The sequence below is a fragment of the Syngnathus floridae genome, unplaced genomic scaffold, assembly GCF_059516105.1.
Source record: "Syngnathus floridae isolate MCC-2025c unplaced genomic scaffold, RoL_Sflo_1.0 HiC_scaffold_104, whole genome shotgun sequence".
Taxonomy (NCBI): Eukaryota; Metazoa; Chordata; class Actinopteri; order Syngnathiformes; family Syngnathidae; genus Syngnathus; species Syngnathus floridae.
The window spans coordinates 27,501-47,500 of NW_028284132.1; positions in this window are offsets into that span (position 1 = coordinate 27,501).

A 20,000-nucleotide genomic window follows, 5' to 3' on the forward strand; every position below is an offset into this window, starting at 1 on the left:
ACTGTCGGTACGTTACGGGACCATAATTGGCCCGCGGACCAGCCGGCGGGGCTCTCTTGAAAGCTTACCCGCCTTCGCTGGTTCCCTGGTGGGCCGCGAGTGGCGAGAATTCGGCCTCTTCGCCCGGAGCACTGCTCAACTTTTGCGAAAATGCACTAAGTGCCAAAGCCCATTCATTTACAACGGCGTGTCCGCCAGAGGGCGCATTTCCCGCCGCGGACCGGCCGGCGGGGCTCGTCGGAGAGCGTGTCCACCTCTCGGTGGTTCCTGCCGGGCGTGGGTCGGCGTCCGCTGTAGGTAGGTGACGGGACCATAATTGGCCCGCGGACCAGCCGGCGGGGCTCTCTTGAAAGCCTACCCGCCTTCGCTGGTTCCCCGGTCGGCCACGAGTAGCGAGAATTCGGCCTCTTCGCCCGGAGCGCGGCTCAACTTATTCGAAAATGCACTAAGTGCCAAAGCCCATTCATTTACAACGGCGTGTCCGCCAGAGGGCGCATTTCCCGCCGCGGACCGGCCGGCGGGGCTCGTCGGAGAGCGTGTCCGCCTCTCGGTGGTCCTTGCCGGGCGTGGGTCGGCGTCCGCTGTCGGTACTTTACGGGACCACGTTCGGCCCGCGGACCAGCCGGCGGGGCTCTCTTGAAAGCTTACCCGCCTTCGCTGGTTCCCCGGTCGGCCGCGAGTAGCGAGAATTCGGCCTCTTCGCCCGGAGCGCGGCTCAACTTTTGCGAAAATGCACTAAGTGCCAAAGCCCATTCATTTACAACGGCGTGTCCGCCAGAGGGCGCATTTCCCGCCGCGGACCGGCCGGCGGGGCTCGTCGGAGAGCGTGTCCGCCTCTGGGTGGTCCTTGCCGGGCGTGGATCGGCGTCCGCTGTCGGTAGGTGACGGGACCACGTTCGGCCCGCGGACCAGCCGGCGGGGCTCCATAGAAAGCTTACCCGCCTTCGCTGGTTCCCCGGTCGGCCACTAGTAGCGAGAATTCGGCCTCTTCACCTGGAGCCCGGAGCGACTTTTGCCAAATTTTTTCTAAGTGCCAAGGGCTCTCGCGCCGCGATGCGTCCGCCTCTGCTGGTTCCCCGGTCGGCCACGAGTGGCGAGAATTCGGCCTCTTCACCTGGAGCGCGGAGCGACTTTTGCCCAATTTTTTCGAAGTGCCAAGGGCTCTTGCGCCGTGATGCGTCCGCCTCTGCTGGTTCCCCGGTCGGCCACGAGTAGCGAGAATTCGGCCTCTTCACCTGGAGCGCGGCTCGACTTTTGCCAATTTTTTTCTAAGTGCCAAGGGCTCTTGCGCCGTGATGCGTCCGCCTCTGCTGGTTCCCCGGTCGGCCGCGAGTGGCGAGAATTCGGCCTCTTCACCCGGAGCCCGGGCCGACTTCCGCCGATATGATCACATCATGATCCTATAGCAAGTGTCGTATAACATGATGTACAAAATAAATATATAAATATTAACATCACCTATAAACATTAAATATATAAATATTAACATCACCTATGAACTTGATGAATACAATGTTTATAACCGAATGCTCATTTTATATTATTTGGCTGTAAATGCGATCATATGTAGTATATATCATGTATTTATCCACGAACCGTTAAAGAGATGTCAAGTGAGGCTACCTTAAGAGAGTCATAGTTACTCCCGCCGTTTACCCGCGTCTGTGCGAGAGGCGGTGTAATTTCTCTCCGTGTCCGCTGGAGGGAGGTATTTCCCCGTTACGACCTCCGGGAAGATCACCGGGACGCGGAGAACGCTTAGCCGGGGCTCTGGAAGCCTCGTTCGGCTTAGAAAGTGAGGTGGAAAGCACTCGGGGAACCGGCTGGGGGTGCTGGGGAAGTTCAGCGGGCCGCGTAAAACGTTTAGCCGGGGCTCTGGAAGCCTTCTCGGGCGTCAAGAGTGAGGAGGAAAGCACCCGTGGAACCGGCTGGAGGTGCTGTGGAAGTTCAGCGGGCCGCGTAAAACGCTTAGCCGGGGCTCTGGAAGCCTCGTTCGGCTTATAAAGTGAGGAGGAAAGCACCCGTGGAACCGGCTGGAGGTGCTGTGGAAGTTCAGCGGGCCGCGTAAAACGCTTAGCCGAGGCTCTGGAAGCCTCGTTCGGCTTAAAGAGTGAGGAGTGAAGCACCCGGAGAACCGGCTGGAAGTGCTGTGGAGGCTCGGCGGGCCGCGTAAAACGCTCAGCCGGGGCTCTGGAAGCCTCCTCGGGGGTCAAGAGTTAGGAGAAAAAGCACCCCCGAGAACCGGCCGGGTCCTCCACGAACCGTGAAAAAGATGTCGAGTGCCGCTACCTTAAGAGAGTCATAGTTACTCCCGCCGTTTGGCCGAAGGTGTATTTACTCGCCGTGTCCGCTGGAGGGAGGTATTTCCCCGCTCCAACGTCACCGGCGGCTTCCGAACGTCTCCCCGAGCGCTCGGAAGTCCGCGCGTGGGGGAGAAGCGGGCCGTGCGATGGTACCGGGTGGAGCTGGACCGTCACCGGGTCCGCTCGTCGTGCGCACCGGCCGCTGGAAGTCGAATAAAGCTCCGCGATCTCATCCGCGGAGCTTGTAAAGTGCAGATCCGCTGGGCTGGAGCTATTTTGGGCCACTTGGCGCGCGCGCACGGCCTCCCGGAGGTGCCGGGTGGAGTGCGCGAGCGCACCGGCCGCTGGAAGTCGCATAAAGCTCCGCGATCTCATCCGCGGTGCTTGTAAACAGCCGATCCGGTCGGCTAGGAGCTATTTTCGGCCACTTGCGCATGCGCACGGCCTCCCGGAGGTTCCGGGCGGCGTGCGAAAGCGCACGGGCCGCTGGAAGTCGAATAATGCTCCGCGATCTCATCCGCGGTGCTTGTAAAGTGCAGATCCGGTCGTCTTGGAGCTATTTTCGGCCACTTGCGCGCGCGCACGGCCTCCCGGAGGTTCCGGGCGGCGTGCGTAAGCGCACGGGCCGCTGGAAGTCGAATAATGCTCCGCGATCTCATCCGCGGTGCTTACAACTAGCCGATCCGGTCGGCCTGGAGCTATTTTCGGCCACTTGGCCCGCGCGCACGGCCTCCCGGCTGTCCCGGTGGTCCCGCTCGCCTCCGCGGACGGTTAAAAAAATCTCAAGTGAGCCTACCTTAAGAGAGTGACAGTTACTCCCGCCGTTTGGCCGCTCAGAGTGCCATCGGACGCGCAGCAACGCGAGTGTGCGCTAAGTGCGAGAGGTGGCGTATTTACCCGCCGTGTCCGCTAGAGGGAGGTATTTCCCCGTTACAAGCTCCGGGAAGATCAGCGGGACGCGGAGAACGCTTAGCCGGGGCTCTGGAAGCCTCCTCGGGCGTCAATAGTTGGGAAGAAAGCACCCCGAGGACCGGCCGGAGCTCCTCCGGACGCTCGGCGGGCCGCGGAAAACGCTTAGCCGGGGCTCTGGAAGCCTCCTCGGGCGTCATGAGTGAGGAGGGAAGCACCCGTGGAACCGGCTGGAGGTGCTGTGGAAGCTCAGCGGGCCGCGTAAAACGCTTAGCCGGGGCTCTGGAAGCCTCCTCGGGGGTCGAGAGTTAGGAGGAAAGCCCCATGAGAACCGGCTGGAGGTGCGGTGGAAGCTCAGCGGGCCGCGTAAAACGCTTAGCCGGGGCTCTGGAAGCCTCCTCGGGCGTCATGAGTGAGGAGGGAAGCACCCGTGGAACCGGCTGGAGGTGCTGTGGAAGCTCAGCGGGCCGCGTAAAACGCTTAGCCGGGGCTCTGGAAGCCTCCTCGGGGGTCGAGAGTTAGGAGAAAAAGCACCCCCGAGAACCGGCCGGGTCGTCCACGAACCGCGAAAAAGATGTCGAGTGCCGCTACCTTAAGAGAGTCATAGTTACTCCCGCCGTTTGGCCGAAGGTGTATTTACTCGCCGTGTCCGCTGGAGGGAGGTATTTCCCCGCTCCAACGTCACCGGCGGCTTCCGAACGTCTCCCCGAGCGCTCGGAAGTCCGCGCGGGGGGGAGAAGCGGGCCGTGCGAGGTACCGGGTGGAGCTGGACCGTCACCGGGTCCGCTCGTCGTGCGCGCCGGCCGCTGGAAGTCGAAAAAAGCTCCGCGATCTCATCCGCGGAGTGCAGATCCGCTGGGCTGGAGCTATTTTGGGCCACTTGGCGCGCGCGCACGGCCTCCCGGAGGTGCCGGGTGGAGTGCGCGAGCGCACCGGCCGCTGGAAGTCGGATAAAGCTCCTTGATCTCATCCGCGGTGCTTGTAAACAGCCGATCCGCTGGGCTGGAGCTATTTTGGGCCACTTGCGCATGCGCACGGCCTCCCGGAGGTGCCGGGTGGAGTGCGCGAGCGCACCGGCCGCTGGAAGTCGGATAAAGCTCCGCGATCTCATCCGCGGAGCTTGTAAAGTGCAGATCCGGTCGGCTAGGAGCTATTTTCGGCCACTTGCGCATGCGCACGGCCTCCCGGAGGTTCCGGGCGGCGTGCGTAAGCGCACCGGCCGCTGGAAGTCGAATAATGCTCCGCGATCTCATCCGCGGAGCTTGTAAAGTGCAGATCCGCTGGGCTGGAGCTATTTTCGGCCACTTGGCCCGCGCGCACGGCCTCCCGGCTGTCCCGGTGGTCCCGGTCGCCTCCGCGGACGGTTAAAAAAAATCTCAGGTGAGCCTACCTTAAGAGAGTGACAGTTACTCCCGCCGTTTGGCCGCTCAAAGTGCCACCGGACGCGCAGCAACGCGAGTGTGCGCTAAGTGCGAGAGCTGGCGTATTTACCCGCCGTGTCCGCTAGAGGGAGGTATTTCCCCGTTACAAGCTCCGGGAAGATCAGCGGGACGCGGAGAACGCTTAGCCGGGGCTCTGGAAGCCTCGGGCGGCTTAGAAAGTGAGGCGGAAAGCACTCGGGGAACCGGCTGGAGGTGCTCTGGAAGTTCAGCGGGCCGCGCAAAACGCTTAGCCGGGGCTGTGGAAGCCTCCTTCGGCTTAGAAAATGAGGCGGAAAGCCTCATGAGAACCGGCTGGAGGTGCGGTGGGAGCTCAGCGGGCCGCGTAAAACGCTTAGCCGAGGCTCTGGAAGCCTCCTCGGGCGTCAAGAGTGAGGAGGAAAGCACCCGGAGAATGACATTTTGATATGATTTGACTATAAATGCGATCATATGTAGTATATATCATATATTTATCCACGAACCGTTCAAAAAAATCTCAAGTGAGCCTACCTTAAGAGAGTGACAGTTACTCCCGCATTTTGGCTACTCAAAGTGCCATCAGACGCGCAGCAACGCGAGTGTGCGCTAAGTGCGAGAGCTGGCGTATTTACCCGCCGTGTCCGCTAGAGGGAGGTAATTCCCCGTTACGACCTCCGGGAAGATCACCGGGACGCGGAGAACGCTTTGCCGGGGCTCTGGAAGCCTCGGGCGGCTTAGAAAGTGAGGAGGAAAGCAGCCGGGGAACCGGCTGGAGGTGCTCTGGAAGTTCAGCGGGCCGCGCAAAACGTTTAGCCGGGGCTCTGGAAGCCTCGGGCGGCTTATTAAGTGAGGAGGAAAGCAGCCGTGGAACCGGCTGGAGGTGCTCTGGAAGCTCAGCGGGCCGCGTAAAACGCTTAGCCGGAGTGCTGGAAGCCTCCTCGGGCGTCAAGAATGAGGAGGAAAGCACCCGTGGAACCGGCTGGAGGTGCTCCGGAAGCTCAGCGGGCCGCGTAAAACGCTTAGCCGGGGCTCTGGAAGCCTCGTTCGGCTTAAACAGTGAGGATGGGAGCACCCGGAGATCCGGCTGGAGGTGCTGTGGAAGCTCAGCGGGCCGCGTAAAACGCTTAGCCGGTGCTCTGGAAGCTCAGCGGGCCGCGTAAAACGTTTAGCCGGGGTGCTGGAAGCCTGGGTCGACTTATAGAGTGAGGAGGAAAGCAGCCGGAGAACCGGCTGGAAGTGCTGTGGAGGCTCGGCGGGCCGCGTAAAATGCTTAACCGGGGCTCTGGAAGCCTCGTTCGGCTGGGAGAGTGAGGAGGAAAGCACCATGAGGACCGGCTGGAGGTCTTCTGGAAGCACAGCGGGCCGTGGAGAACGCTTAGAAGTGCTGGAAGTCGAGTAAGGCTCAGCCATCTCGTCCAAGGTGCTTATAAAGTGCATGTCCGCTCGGCTGGAGGTATTTCCGGCCACCCGGCGCGTGTGCACGGCCTCTGGGTGGCTCCGGGCCGGCTAGAATTCCGGACCGCGATCGCTAACTCGCGGGACCCTAAATGGCCCGCGGACCAGCCGGCGGGACGTCGGTGACCACCCATCCGCCTCGCGGTGGTCCCCGGCCGGCTAGAATTCCGGACCGCGATCGCTAATTCGCGGGACCCTAAATGGCCCGCGGACCAGCCGGCGGGACCTCGGTGACCACCCATCCGCCTCGCGGTGGTCCCTGGCCGGCTAGAATTCCGGACCGCGATCGCAAACTCGCGGGACCCTAAATGGCCCGCGGACCAGCCGGCGGGACCTCGGTGACCACCCATCCGCCTCGCGGTGGTCCCTGGCCGGCTAGAATTCCGGACCGCGATCGGTAATTCGCGGGACCCTAAATGGCCCGCGGACCATCCGGCGGGACCTCGGTGACCACCCATCCGCCTCGCGGTGGTCCCTGGCCGGCTAGAATTCCGGACCGCGATCGCTAATTCGCGGGACCCTAAATGGCCCGCGGACCAGCCGGCGGGACCTCGGTGAAGACCCATCCGCCTCGCGGTGGTCCCCGGCCGGGTAGAATTCCGGACCGCGATCGGTACCTCGCGGGACCCTAAATGGCCCGCGGACCAGCCGGCGGGACCTCGGTGAAGACCCATCCGCCTCGCGGTGGTCCCCGGCCGGGTAGAATTCCGGACCGCGATCGGTACCTCGCGGGACCCTAAATGGCCCGCGGACCAGCCGGCGGGACCTCGGTGAAGACCCATCCGCCTCGCGGTGGTCCCCGGCCGGCTAGAATTCCGGGCCGCGATCGGTAACTCGCGGGACCCTAAATGGCCCGCGGACCAGCCGGCGGGACCTCGGTGAAGACCCATCCGCCTCGCGGTGGTCCCCGGCCGGCTAGAATTCCGGACCGCGATCGGTAACTCGCGGGACCCTAAATGGCCCGCGGACCAGCCGGCGGGACCTCGGTGACCACCCATCCGCCTTGCGGTGGTCCCTGGCCGGCTAGAATTCCGGACCGCGATCGGTAACTCGCGGGACCCTAAATGGCCCGCGGACCAGCCGGCGGGACCTCGGTGACCACCCATCCGCCTTCGCTGGTTCCCAAGTCGGCTAGAATTCCGGACCGCGATCGCTAACTCGCGGGACCCTAAATGGCCCGCGGACCAGCCGGCGGGACCCACTTGACTTCCTATCCGCCTTCGCTGGTTCCCAAGTCGGCTAGAATTCCGGGCCGCGACCGGTAACTCGCGGGACCCTAAATGGCCCGCGGACCAGCCGGCGGGACCTCGGTGACCACCCATCCGCCTTCGCTGGTTCCCAAGTCGGCTAGAATTCCGGACCGCGATCGCTAACTCGCGGGACCGCAATTGGCCCGCGGACCAGCCGGCGGGACCCACTTGACTTCCCATCCGCCTTCGCTGGTTCCCAAGTCGGCTAGAATTCCGGACCGCGATCGCTAACTCGCGGGACCCTAAATGGCCCGCGGACCAGCCAGCGGGACCCGCTTGACTTCCTATCCGCCTTCGCTGGTTCCCAAGTCGGCTAGAATTCCGGACCGCGATCGCTAACTCGCGGGACCGCAATTGGCCCGCGGACCAGCCGGCGGGACCCGCTCCACTTCCTATCCGCCTTCGCTGGTTCCCAAGTCGGCTAGAATTCCGGACCGCGATCGCTAACTCGCGGGACCCTAAATGGCCCGCGGACCAGCCAGCGGGACCCGCTTGACTTCCTATCCGCCTTCGCTGGTTCCCAAGTCGGCTAGAATTCCGGACCGCGATCGCTAACTCGCGGGACCGCAATTGGCCCGCGGACCAGCCGGCGGGACCCGCTCCACTTCCTATCCGCATTCGCTGGTTCCCAAGTCGGCCACAAATTACGATTATTCGGCCTCTCGCTCTGGAAGTGCCATCGGCACTTGCTCGGAAAAGTGTCCGCCTCTTCTGGTTCCCTAGGTCGGCCGCCAAAAGCGAAAAATCGGCCTCTACCCCGTTTGGGTACCAGGGGTAGGGTGCAGTACCAACTTTGGTCTTCAGGTGCGCCAGAGCGCGATGGTTGGTCCCACTAGTCAGCGTACTCATCGACGGTTTACTCCCCTTTCGCAAAATATAGTGGGCACGTATGTGCAGGACTGTTTATTTTTATTTTGAAAAATTTTCTAAGTGCCAGCGGACGCTGGCACACGACGTGTCCGAGCCACGATGGTGCCCAGGCCGGACAGCGACGGCGAAAAAGCCGATTCTGGAAGTTTCGAATATGCCAACGGCAAAAGCGGCGCGATGTGTCCGCCTCGGCTGGTTCTCCGGTCGGCCAGAAAAAGTGAAAATTCGGCCTCTCGCTCTGGAGGTCCGACGAACTTTGGCGAATATTTTCTAAGTGCCAACGGGTGTTACACCGTAATGTGTCCGACGCGGCTGGTTCCTCCGGTCGGCCAGAAAAAGTGAAAATTCGGCCTCTTGCTCTGGAGGTCCGACGAACTTTGGCGAATATTTTCTAAGTGCCAACGGGTGTTACACCGTAATGTGTCCGACTCGGCTGGTTCCTCCGGTCGGCCCGAACGAGCGAAAATTCGGCCTCTTCGCCTGGAAGTCCGGCCGACTTGGGCGAATATTTTCTAAGTGCCAACGGGTGTTCGGCCGTAATGTGTCCGACTCGGCTGGTTCCCCGAGTCGGCCCGAAGGAGCGAAAATTCGGCCTCTTCGCCTGGAGGTCCAACGAACTTTGGCGAATATTTTCTAAGTGCCAACGGGTGTTACACCGTAATGTGTCCGACTCGGCTGGTTCCTCCGGTCGGCCCGAACGAGCGAAAATTCGGCCTCTTGCTCTGGAAGATCTGCCAACTTGAGCGAATATTTTCTAAGTGCCAACGGGTGTTCGGCCGTAACGTGTCCGACTCGGCTGGTTCCCCGAGTCGGCCCGAACGAGTGAAAATTCGGCCTCTTGCTCTGGAAGTCCTGCCAACTTGAGCGAATATTTTCAAAGTGCCAACGGCTGTTCGGCCGTAACGTGTCCGACTCGGCTGGTTCCCCGAGTCGGCCCGAACGAGTGAAAATTCGGCCTCTTGCTCTGGAAGTCCTGCCAACTTGAGCGAATATTTTCAAAGTGCCAACGGCTGTTCGGCCGTAACGTGTCCGACTCGGCTGGTTCCCCGAGTCGGCCCGAACGAGCGAAAATTCGGCCTCTTGCTCTGGAAGTCCTGCCAACTTGAGCGAATATTTTCTAAGTGCCATCGGGTCTTGCCCGGAAAAGTGTCCGACTCGGCTGGTTCCCCGAGTCGGCCCGAACGAGCGAAAATTCGGCCTCTCGCTCTGGAAGTCCCGCCAACTTGAGCGAATATTTTCTAAGTGCCATCGGGTCTTGCCCGGAAAAGTGTCCGACTCGGCTGGTTCCCCGAGTCGGCCCGAACGAGCGAAAATTCGGCCTCTTGCTCTGGAAGTCCTGCCAACTTGAGCGAATATTTTCTAAGTGCCATCGGGGCTTGCCCGGAAAAGTGTCCGACTCGGCTGGTTCCCCGAGTCGGCCCGAACGAGCGAAAATTCGGCCTCTTGCTCTGGAAGTCCGACGAACTTTGGCGAATATTTTCTAAGTGCCAACGGGTGTTCGGCCGTAACGTGTCCGACTCGGCTGGTTCCCCGAGTCGGCCCGAACGAGTGAAAATTCGGCCTCTTGCTCTGGAAGTCCTGCCAACTTGAGCGAATATTTTCTAAGTGCCATCGGGTCTTGCCCGGAAAAGTGTCCGACTCGGCTGGTTCCCCGAGTCGGCCCGAACGAGCGAAAATTCGGCCTCTTCGCCTGGAAGTCCTGCCAACTTGAGCGAATATTTTCTAAGTGCCATCGGGTCTTGCCCGGAAAAGTGTCCGACTCGGCTGGTTCCCCGAGTCGGCCCGAACGAGCGAAAATTCGGCCTCTTGCTCTGGAAGTCCTGCCAACTTGAGCGAATATTTTCTAAGTGCCATCGGGTCTTTGCCCGGAAAAGTGTCCGACTCGGCTGGTTCCCCGAGTCGGCCCGAACGAGCGAAAATTCGGCCTCTTGCTCTGGAAGTCCTGCCAACTTGAGCGAATATTTTCTAAGTGCCATCGGGGCTTGCCCGGAAAAGTGTCCGACTCGGCTGGTTCCCCGAGTCGGCCCGAACGAGCGAAAATTCGGCCTCTTGCTCTGGAAGTCCGACGAACTTTGGCGAATATTTTCTAAGTGCCAACGGGTGTTCGGCCGTAACGTGTCCGACTCGGCTGGTTCCCCGAGTCGGCCCGAACGAGTGAAAATTCGGCCTCTTGCTCTGGAAGTCCTGCCAACTTGAGCGAATATTTTCTAAGTGCCATCGGGTCTTGCCCGGAAAAGTGTCCGACTCGGCTGGTTCCCCGAGTCGGCCCGAACGAGCGAAAATTCGGCCTCTTGCTCTGGAAGTCCTGCCAACTTGAGCGAATATTTTCTAAGTGCCATCGGGTCTTGCCCGGAAAAGTGTCCGACTCGGCTGGTTCCCCGAGTCGGCCCGAACGAGCGAAAATTCGGCCTCTTGCTCTGGAAGTCCTGCCAACTTGAGCGAATATTTTCTAAGTGCCATCGGCTCTTGCCCGGAAAAGTGTCCGACCCGTCCGGTTCCCTAGTTCGGCCACATAATGTGAAAATTCGGCCTCTTGCTCTGGAAGTCCTGCCAACTTGAGCGAATATTTTCTAAGTGCCATCGGGTCTTGCCCGGAAAAGTGTCCGACTCGGCTGGTTCCCCGAGTCGGCCCGAACGAGCGAAAATTCGGCCTCTTGCTCTGGAAGTCCTGCCAACTTGAGCGAATATTTTCTAAGTGCCATCGGGTCTTGCCCGGAAAAGTGTCCGACTCGGCTGGTTCCCCGAGTCGGCCACGGAATGTGAAAATTCGGCCTCTTGCTCTGGAAGTCCTGCCAACTTGAGCGAATATTTTCTAAGTGCCATCGGGTCTTGCCCGGAAAAGTGTCCGACTCGGCTGGTTCCCCGAGTCGGCCCGAACGAGCGAAAATTCGGCCTCTTGCTCTGGAAGTCCTGCCAACTTGAGCGAATATTTTCTAAGTGCCATCGGGTCTTGCCCGGAAAAGTGTCCGACTCGGCCGGTTCCCTAGTTCGGCCACATAATGTGAAAATTCGGCCTCTTGCTCTGGAAGTCCTGCCAACTTGAGCGAATATTTTCTAAGTGCCATCGGGTCTTGCCCGGAAAAGTGTCCGACTCGGCTGGTTCCCCGAGTCGGCCCGAACGAGCGAAAATTCGGCCTCTTGCTCTGGAAGTCCTGCCAACTTGAGCGAATATTTTCTAAGTGCCATCGGGTCTTGCCCGGAAAAGTGTCCGACTCGGCTGGTTCCCCGAGTCGGCCCGAACGAGCGAAAATTCGGCCTCTTGCTCTGGAAGTCCTGCCAACTTGAGCGAATATTTTCTAAGTGCCATCGGGTCTTGCCCGGAAAAGTGTCCGACTCGGCTGGTTCCCTAGTTCGGCCACATAATGTGAAAATTCGGCCTCTTGCTCTGGAAGTCCTGCCAACTTGAGCGAATATTTTCTAAGTGCCATCGGGTCTTGCCCGGAAAAGTGTCCGACTCGGCTGGTTCCCCGAGTCGTCCCGAACGAGCGAAAATTCGGCCTCTCGCTCTGGAAGTCCTGCCAACTTGAGCGAATATTTTCTAAGTGCCATCGGGTCTTGCCCGGAAAAGTGTCCGACTCGGCTGGTTCCCCGAGTCGGCCCGAACGAGCGAAAATTCGGCCTCTTCGCCTGGAAGTCCTGCCAACTTGAGCGAATATTTTCTAAGTGCCATCGGGTCTTGCCCGGAAAAGTGTCCGACTCGGCTGGTTCCCCGAGTCGGCCCGAACGAGCGAAAATTCGGCCTCTTGCTCTGGAAGTCCTGCCAACTTGAGCGAATATTTTCTAAGTGCCATCGGGTCTTGCCCGGAAAAGTGTCCGACTCGGCTGGTTCCCCGAGTCGTCCCGAACGAGCGAAAATTCGGCCTCTCGCTCTGGAAGTCCTGCCAACTTGAGCGAATATTTTCTAAGTGCCATCGGGTCTTGCCCGGAAAAGTGTCCGACTCGGCTGGTTCCCCGAGTCGGCCCGAACGAGCGAAAATTCGGCCTCTTCGCCTGGAAGTCCTGCCAACTTGAGCGAATATTTTCTAAGTGCCATCGGGTCTTGCCCGGAAAAGTGTCCGACTCGGCTGGTTCCCCGAGTCGGCCCGAACGAGCGAAAATTCGGCCTCTTGCTCTGGAAGTCCTGCCAACTTGAGCGAATATTTTCTAAGTGCCATCGGGTCTTGCCCGGAAAAGTGTCCGACTCGGCTGGTTCCCCGAGTCGGCCCGAACGAGCGAAAATTCGGCCTCTTGCTCTGGAAGTCCTGCCAACTTGAGCGAATATTTTCTAAGTGCCATCGGGTCTTGCCCGGAAAAGTGTCCGACTCGGCTGGTTCCCCGAGTCGGCCCGAACGAGCGAAAATTCGGCCTCTTGCTCTGGAAGTCCTGCCAACTTGAGCGAATATTTTCTAAGTGCCATCGGCTCTTGCCCGGAAAAGTGTCCGACCCGTCCGGTTCCCTAGTTCGGCCACATAATGTGAAAATTCGGCCTCTTGCTCTGGAAGTCCTGCCAACTTGAGCGAATATTTTCTAAGTGCCATCGGGTCTTGCCCGGAAAAGTGTCCGACTCGTCTGGTTCCCCGAGTCGGCCCGAACGAGCGAAAATTCGGCCTCTTGCTCTGGAAGTCCTGCCAACTTGAGCGAATATTTTCTAAGTGCCATCGGGTCTTGCCCGGAAAAGTGTCCGACTCGGCTGGTTCCCTAGTTCGGCCACATAATGTGAAAATTCGGCCTCTTGCTCTGGAAGTCCTGCCAACTTGAGCGAATATTTTCTAAGTGCCATCGGGTCTTGCCCGGAAAAGTGTCCGACTCGGCTGGTTCCCCGAGTCGGCCCGAACGAGCGAAAATTCGGCCTCTTGCTCTGGAAGTCCTGCCAACTTGAGCGAATATTTTCTAAGTGCCATCGGGTCTTGCCCGGAAAAGTGTCCGACTCGGCTGGTTCCCCGAGTCGGCCAGAAAAAGTGAAAATTCAGCCTCTTCGCCTGGAAGTCCTGCCAACTTGAGCGAATATTTTCTAAGTGCCATCGGGTCTTGCCCGGAAAAGTGTCCGACTCGGCTGGTTCCCCGAGTCGGCCCGAACGAGCGAAAATTCGGCCTCTTGCTCTGGAAGTCCTGCCAACTTGAGCGAATATTTTCTAAGTGCCATCGGGTCTTGCCCGGAAAAGTGTCCGACTCGGCTGGTTCCCCGAGTCGGCCAGAAAAAGTGAAAATTCAGCCTCTTCGCCTGGAAGTCCTGCCAACTTGAGCGAATATTTTCTAAGTGCCATCGGGTCTTGCCCGGAAAAGTGTCCGACTCGGCTGGTTCCCCGAGTCGGCCAGAACGAGCGAAAATTCGGCCTCTTGCTCTGGAAGTCCTGCCAACTTGAGCGAATATTTTCTAAGTGCCATCGGGTCTCTCCCGGAAAAGTGTCCGCCTCGTCCGGTTCCCTAGTTCGGCCACGGAATGTGAAAATTCGGCCTCTTGCTCTGGAAGTCCTGCCAACTTGAGCGAATATTTTCTAAGTGCCATCGGGTCTTGCCCGGAAAAGTGTCCGACTCGGCTGGTTCCCTAGTTCGGCCACATAATGTGAAAATTCGGCCTCTTGCTCTGGAAGTCCTGCCAACTTGAGCGAATATTTTCTAAGTGCCATCGGGTCTTGCCCGGAAAAGTGTCCGACTCGGCTGGTTCCCCGAGTCGGCCAGAAAAAGTGAAAATTCGGCCTCTTCGCCTGGAAGTCCTGCCAACTTGAGCGAATATTTTCTAAGTGCCATCGGGTCTTGCCCGGAAAAGTGTCCGACTCGGCTGGTTCCCCGAGTCGGCCAGAAAAAGTGAAAATTCGGCCTCTTGCTCTGGAAGTCCTGCCAACTTGAGCGAATATTTTCTAAGTGCCATCGGGTCTCTCCCGGAAAAGTGTCCGACTCGTCCGGTTCCCTAGTTCGGCCACATAATGTGAAAATTCGGCCTCTTGCTCTGGAAGTCCTGCCAACTTGAGCGAATATTTTCTAAGTGCCATCGGGTCTCTCCCGGAAAAGTGTCCGACTCGGCCGGTTCCCTAGTTCGGCCACATAATGTGAAAATTCGGCCTCTTGCTCTGGAAGTCCTGCCAACTTGAGCGAATATTTTCTAAGTGCCATCGGGTCTCTCCCGGAAAAGTGTCCGCCTCGTCCGGTTCCCTAGTTCGGCCACATAATGTGAAAATTCGGCCTCTTGCTCTGGAAGTCCGACGAACTTTGGCGAATATTTTCTAAGTGCCATCGGGTCTCTCCCGGAAAAGTGTCCGCCTCGTCCGGTTCCCTAGTTCGGCCACGGAATGTAATAATTCGGCCTCTCTGAGGTACCAGGGGAACGCATTTAGGTACCAGGGGTAGTCGCTGAGGTACCAGGGGTATGCATTTAGGTACCAGGGGAGACCACTACGGTCTGTTGGTCCCCCTAGTTAGTGTACTCATCGGTTTACTCCCCTTTCGCAAAATATAGTCGGCACGTATGTGCAGGACTGTTTATTTTTATTTTGAAAAATGTTCTAAGTGCCAACGGAAGCTGGCACACGAACTGTCCGAGCCACGATGGTGCCCAGGCCGGACAGCGACGGCGAAAAAGCCGATGTGTGTTTGATGGAAGTTTCGAATATTTTCAAAGTGCCAACGGCACTTGCGGGGTGATGTGTCCGCCTCGTCTGGTTCCCCAGGTCGGCCAGAAAAAGTGAAAATTCGGCCTCTTCTCCTGGAAGTCCGGCCAAGTTTGGCGAATATTTTCTAAGTGCCAACGGCACTTGCGGGGTGATGTGTCCGCCTCGTCTGGTTCCCCAGGTCGGCCAGAACAAGTGAAAATTCGGCCTCTTCTCCTGGAAGTCTGGCCAAGTTTGGCGAATATTTTCAAAGTGCCAACGGCACTTGCGGGGTGATGTGTCCGCCTCGTCTGGTTCCCCAGGTCGGCCAGAACAAGTGAAAATTCGGCCTCTTCTCCTGGAAGTCTGGCCAAGTTTGGCGAATATTTTCAAAGTGCCAACGTCACTTGCGGGGTGATGTGTCCGCCTCGTCTGGTTCCCCAGGTCGGCCAGAACAAGTGAAAATTCGGCCTCTTCTCCTGGAAGTCTGGCCAAGTTTGGCGAATATTTTCTAAGTGCCAACGACTCAACAGCCGTAAAGTGTCCGCCTCGGCTGGTTCCCCATAACGGCCAGAACAAGTGAAAATTCGGCCTCTTCTCCTGGAAGTCTGGCCAAGTTTGGCGAATATTTTCTAAGTGCCAACGACTCAACCAGCGTAAAGTGTCCGCCTCGGCTGGTTCCCCATAACGGCCAGAACAAGTGAAAATTCGGCCTCTTCTCCTGGAAGTCTGGCCAAGTTTGGCGAATATTTTCTAAGTGCCAACGACTCAACCAGCCTAAAGTGTCCGCCTCGGCTGGTTCCCCAGGTCGGGTACCACAAGTGAAAATTCGGCCTCTTCTCCTGGAAGTCTGGCCAAGTTTGGCGAATATTTTCTGAGTGCCAACGACTCAACCAGCCTAAAGTGTCCGCCTCGGCTGGTTCCCCATAACGGCCACCAAAAGTGAAAATTCGGCCTCTTCTCCTGGAAGTCAAGCCAAGTTTGGCAAATATTTTCTAAGTGCCAACGACTCAACCAGCGCAAAGTGTCCGCCTCGGCTGGTTCCCCATAACGGCCATGAAAAGTGAAAATTCGGCCTCTTCTCCTGGAAGTCAAGCCAAGTTTGGCAAATATTTTCTAAGTGCCAACGACTCAACCAGCGTAAAGTGTCCGCCTCGGCTGGTTCCCCAGGTCGGCCACCAAAAGTGAAAATTCGGCCTCTTCTCCTGGAAGTCTTGCCAAGTTTGGCGAATATTTTCTAAGTGCCAACGACTCAACCAGCGTAAAGTGTCCGCCTCGGCTGGTTCCCCAGGTCGGCCACCAAAAGTGAAAATTCGGCCTCTTCTCCTGGAAGTCAAGCCAAGTTTGGCAAATATTTTCTAAGTGCCAACGACTCAACCAGCGTAAAGTGTCCGCCTCGGCTGGTTCCCCAGGTCGGTCACCAAAAGTGAAAATTCGGCCTCTTCTCCTGGAAGTCTGGCCAAGTTTGGCGAATATTTTCTGAGTGCCAACGACTCAACCAGCCTAAAGTGTCCGCCTCGGCTGGTTCCCCATAACGGCCACCAAAAGTGAAAATTCGGCCTCTTCTCCTGGAAGTCAAGCCAAGTTTGGCAAATATTTTCTAAGTGCCAACGACTCAACCAGCGCAAAGTGTCCGCCTCGGCTGGTTCCCCATAACGGCCATGAAAAGTGAAAATTCGGCCTCTTCTCCTGGAAGTCAAGCCAAGTTTGGCAAATATTTTCTAAGTGCCAACGACTCAACCAGCGTAAAGTGTCCGCCTCGGCTGGTTCCCCAGGTCGGCCACCAAAAGTGAAAATTCGGCCTCTTCTCCTGGAAGTCTTGCCAAGTTTGGCGAATATTTTCTAAGTGCCAACGACTCAACCAGCGTAAAGTGTCCGCCTCGGCTGGTTCCCCAGGTCGGCCACCAAAAGTGAAAATTCGGCCTCTTCTCCTGGAAGTCAAGCCAAGTTTGGCAAATATTTTCTAAGTGCCAACGACTCAACCAGCGTAAAGTGTCCGCCTCGGCTGGTTCCCCAGGTCGGTCACCAAAAGTGAAAATTCGGCCTCTTCTCCTGGAAGTCAAGCCAAGTTTGGCAGATATTTTCTAAGTGCCAACGACTCAACCAGCGTAAAGTGTCCGCCTCGGCTGGTTCCCCAGGTCGGCCACCAAAAGTGAAAATTCGGCCTCTTCTCCTGGAAGTCAAGCCAAGTTTGGCAAATATTTTCTAAGTGCCAACGACTCAACCAGCGTAAAGTGTCCGCCTCGGCTGGTTCCCCATAACGGCCACCAAAAGTGAAAATTCGGCCTCTTCTCCTGGAAGTCAAGCCATGTTTGGCAAATATTTTCTAAGTGCCAACGGCTCTTGAGCCGAAAAGTGTCCGCCTCGGCTGGTTCCCCATAACGGCCACCAAAAGTGAAAATTCGGCCTCTTCTCCTGGAAGTCAAGCCAAGTTTGGCAAATATTTTCTAAGTGCCAACGGCTCTTGAGCCGAAAAGTGTCCGCCTCGGCTGGTTCCCCAGGTCGGCCACCAAAAGTGAAAATTCGGCCTCTTCTCCTGGAAGTCAAGCCAAGTTTGGCAAATATTTTCTAAGTGCCAACGGCTCTTGAGCCGAAAAGTGTCCGCCTCGGCTGGTTCCCGCGGTCGGCCTTCAAAAGCGAAAATTCGGCCTCTTCCCCTGGTAGCCCTGCCAACTTGTGCGAATTTTTTCTAAGTGCCAACGGCTCTTGAGCCGAAAAGTGTCCGCCTCGGCTGGTTCCCTCGGTCGGCCCCAAAAAGCGAAAATTCGGCCTCTCCCTCTTTAGGTACCAGGGGCTGGGGTACCAGGGGGAGGGTGCAGTACCAACTTTGGTCTTCAGGTGCGCCAGAGTACGCTAAATGGTCCCCCTAGTCAGCGTACTCATCAACGATTTACCCCCCTTTCGCAAAATATAGTCAGAACGAGCATGGGGGGCGCATAATTTACCCCACAAAATGAAAGGGCCCGGTGCCGAGCGCTTGGTCATGGCCGCCAGCAGCGCCCCTTGCTCGGTGGGAACACAACACGCAGGGTTGCACAGCACCCTGGAAGGCACAAAGAGAGTGAAAAATTTTCTAAGTGTCACTCTTGACGAAAAATGTCTAAGTGCCTCTCTTGACGAAAAATTTCTAAGTGCCACGCTTGACGAAAAATGTCTAAGTGCCACAGCGCTCGAAAATTTCCTAAGTGCGAGCACGGCTGTGAAATATTCAAAGTACAAGGAACGCTGGCAGAATCTCTCGACGGCCGTCTGCTCCCGGCGGCCGCCGTGAAGTCTCCCCTCCCGGGGACGGCTGTCTGCTCCCGGCAGCCGTCCTTAACCCCCTCCCCACACGTTGGACGAACACCAGCCGAGGGCGAAAGGCTCGCGGTGTGGAAGGATCGTGGCCACGGCTAATCTAGCGATGCCCGCGTTGGACGGTCACACCGCACGACAGAGCGGGGCCTGCATCCGGCGCGAGGCGGCCTTCAGGCACGTGGCTCGAGACGACCTCACCCGCCCTAGCCCGGAGCGGAAAGACTTTGAAATTTTCAAAGTCCAAGGAACACTGGCAGAATGGGAGGACCGGCCGCCTCCTTAAACACAGGCCGGAGAGATGGAGCGGGATCAGCGGCCCGCGCGTTGAGCGAACACCGGCCGAGGGCGAAAGGCTCGCGGTGTGGAAGGATCGTGGCCACGGCTAATCTAGCGATGCCCGCGTCGGACGGTCACACCGCACGACAGAGCGGGGCCTGCATCCGGCGCGAGGCGGCCTTCAGGCACGTGGTTCGAGACGACCTCACCCGCCCTAGCCCGGAGCGGAAAGACTTTGAAATAGTCAAAGTCCAAGGAACACTGGCAGAATCTCTCGACGGCCGTCTGCTCCCGGCGGCCGCCGTGAAGTCTCCCCTCCCGGGGACGGCTGTCTGCTCCCGGCAGCCGTCCATAACCCCCTCCCCACACGTTGGTTGAACATCAGCCGAGGGCGAAAGGCTCGCGGTGTGGAAGGATCGTGGCCACGGCTAATCTAGCGATGCCCGCGTTGGACGGTCACACCGCACGACAGAGCGGGGCCTGCATCCGGCGCGAGGCGGCCTTCAGGCACGTGGTTCGAGACGACCTCACCCGCCCTAGCCCGGAGCGGAAAGACTTTTCAAAGTCCAAGGAACACTGGCAGAATGGGAGGACCGGCCGCCTCCTTAAACACAGGCCGGAGCGACCGAGCGGGATCAGCGGCCCGCGCGCAGGGTCTTTGAAATGTACAAAGTCCTAGGGACAATGGCAGAATCGCTCGACGGCCGTCTGCTCCCGGCGGCCGCGGTGAAGGGACTGTACACCCCACCCGGGGACGGCTGTCTGCTCCCGGCAGCCGTCCTTCCCCCCCACCCCACACGTTGACCGACACCGGCCGAGGGCGAAAGGCTCGCGGTGTGGAAGGATCGTGGCCACGGCTAATCTAGCGATGCCCGCGTTGGACGGTCACACCGCACGACAGAGCGGGGCCTGCATCCGGCGCGAGGCGGCCTTCAGGCACGTGGTTCGAGACGACCTCACCCGCCCTAGCCCGGAGCGAAAAGACTTTGAAATATTCAAAGTCCAAGGAACACTGGCAGAATGGGAGGACCGGCCGCCTCCTTAAACACAGGCCGGAGCGACCGAGCGGGATCAGCGGCCCGCGCGGAGGGTCTTTAAAATGTACAAAGTCCTAGGAACAATGGCAGAATCGCTCGACGGCCGTCTGCTCCCGGCGGCCGCGGTGGAAGGACTGTACACCCCACCCGGGGACGGCTGTCTGCTCCCGGCAGCCGTCCTTCCCCCCCACCCACACGTTGACCGACACCGGCCGAGGGCGAAAGGCTCGCGGTGTGGAAGGATCGTGGCCACGGCTAATCTAGCGATGCCCGCGTTGGACGGTCACACCGCACGACAGAGCGGGGCCGCATCTGGCGCGAGGCGGCCTTCAGGCACGTGGTTCGAGACGACCTCACCCGCCCTAGCCCGGAGCGGAAAGACTTTGAAATTTTCAAAGTCCAAGGAACACTGGCAGAATGGGAGGACCGGCCGCCTCCTTAAACACAGGCCGGGCGAAAAATATGCGAATGTTGGGCGGAAAGACTTTGAAATATTCAAAGTCCAAGGAACACTGGCAGAATGGGAGGACCGGCCGCCTCCTTAAACACAGGCCGGGCGAAAAATATGCGAATGTTGGGTCTCATCCAAGAAAGGGAGTTACCGGCCGCCTCCTTAAACACAGGCCGGGCGAAAAATATG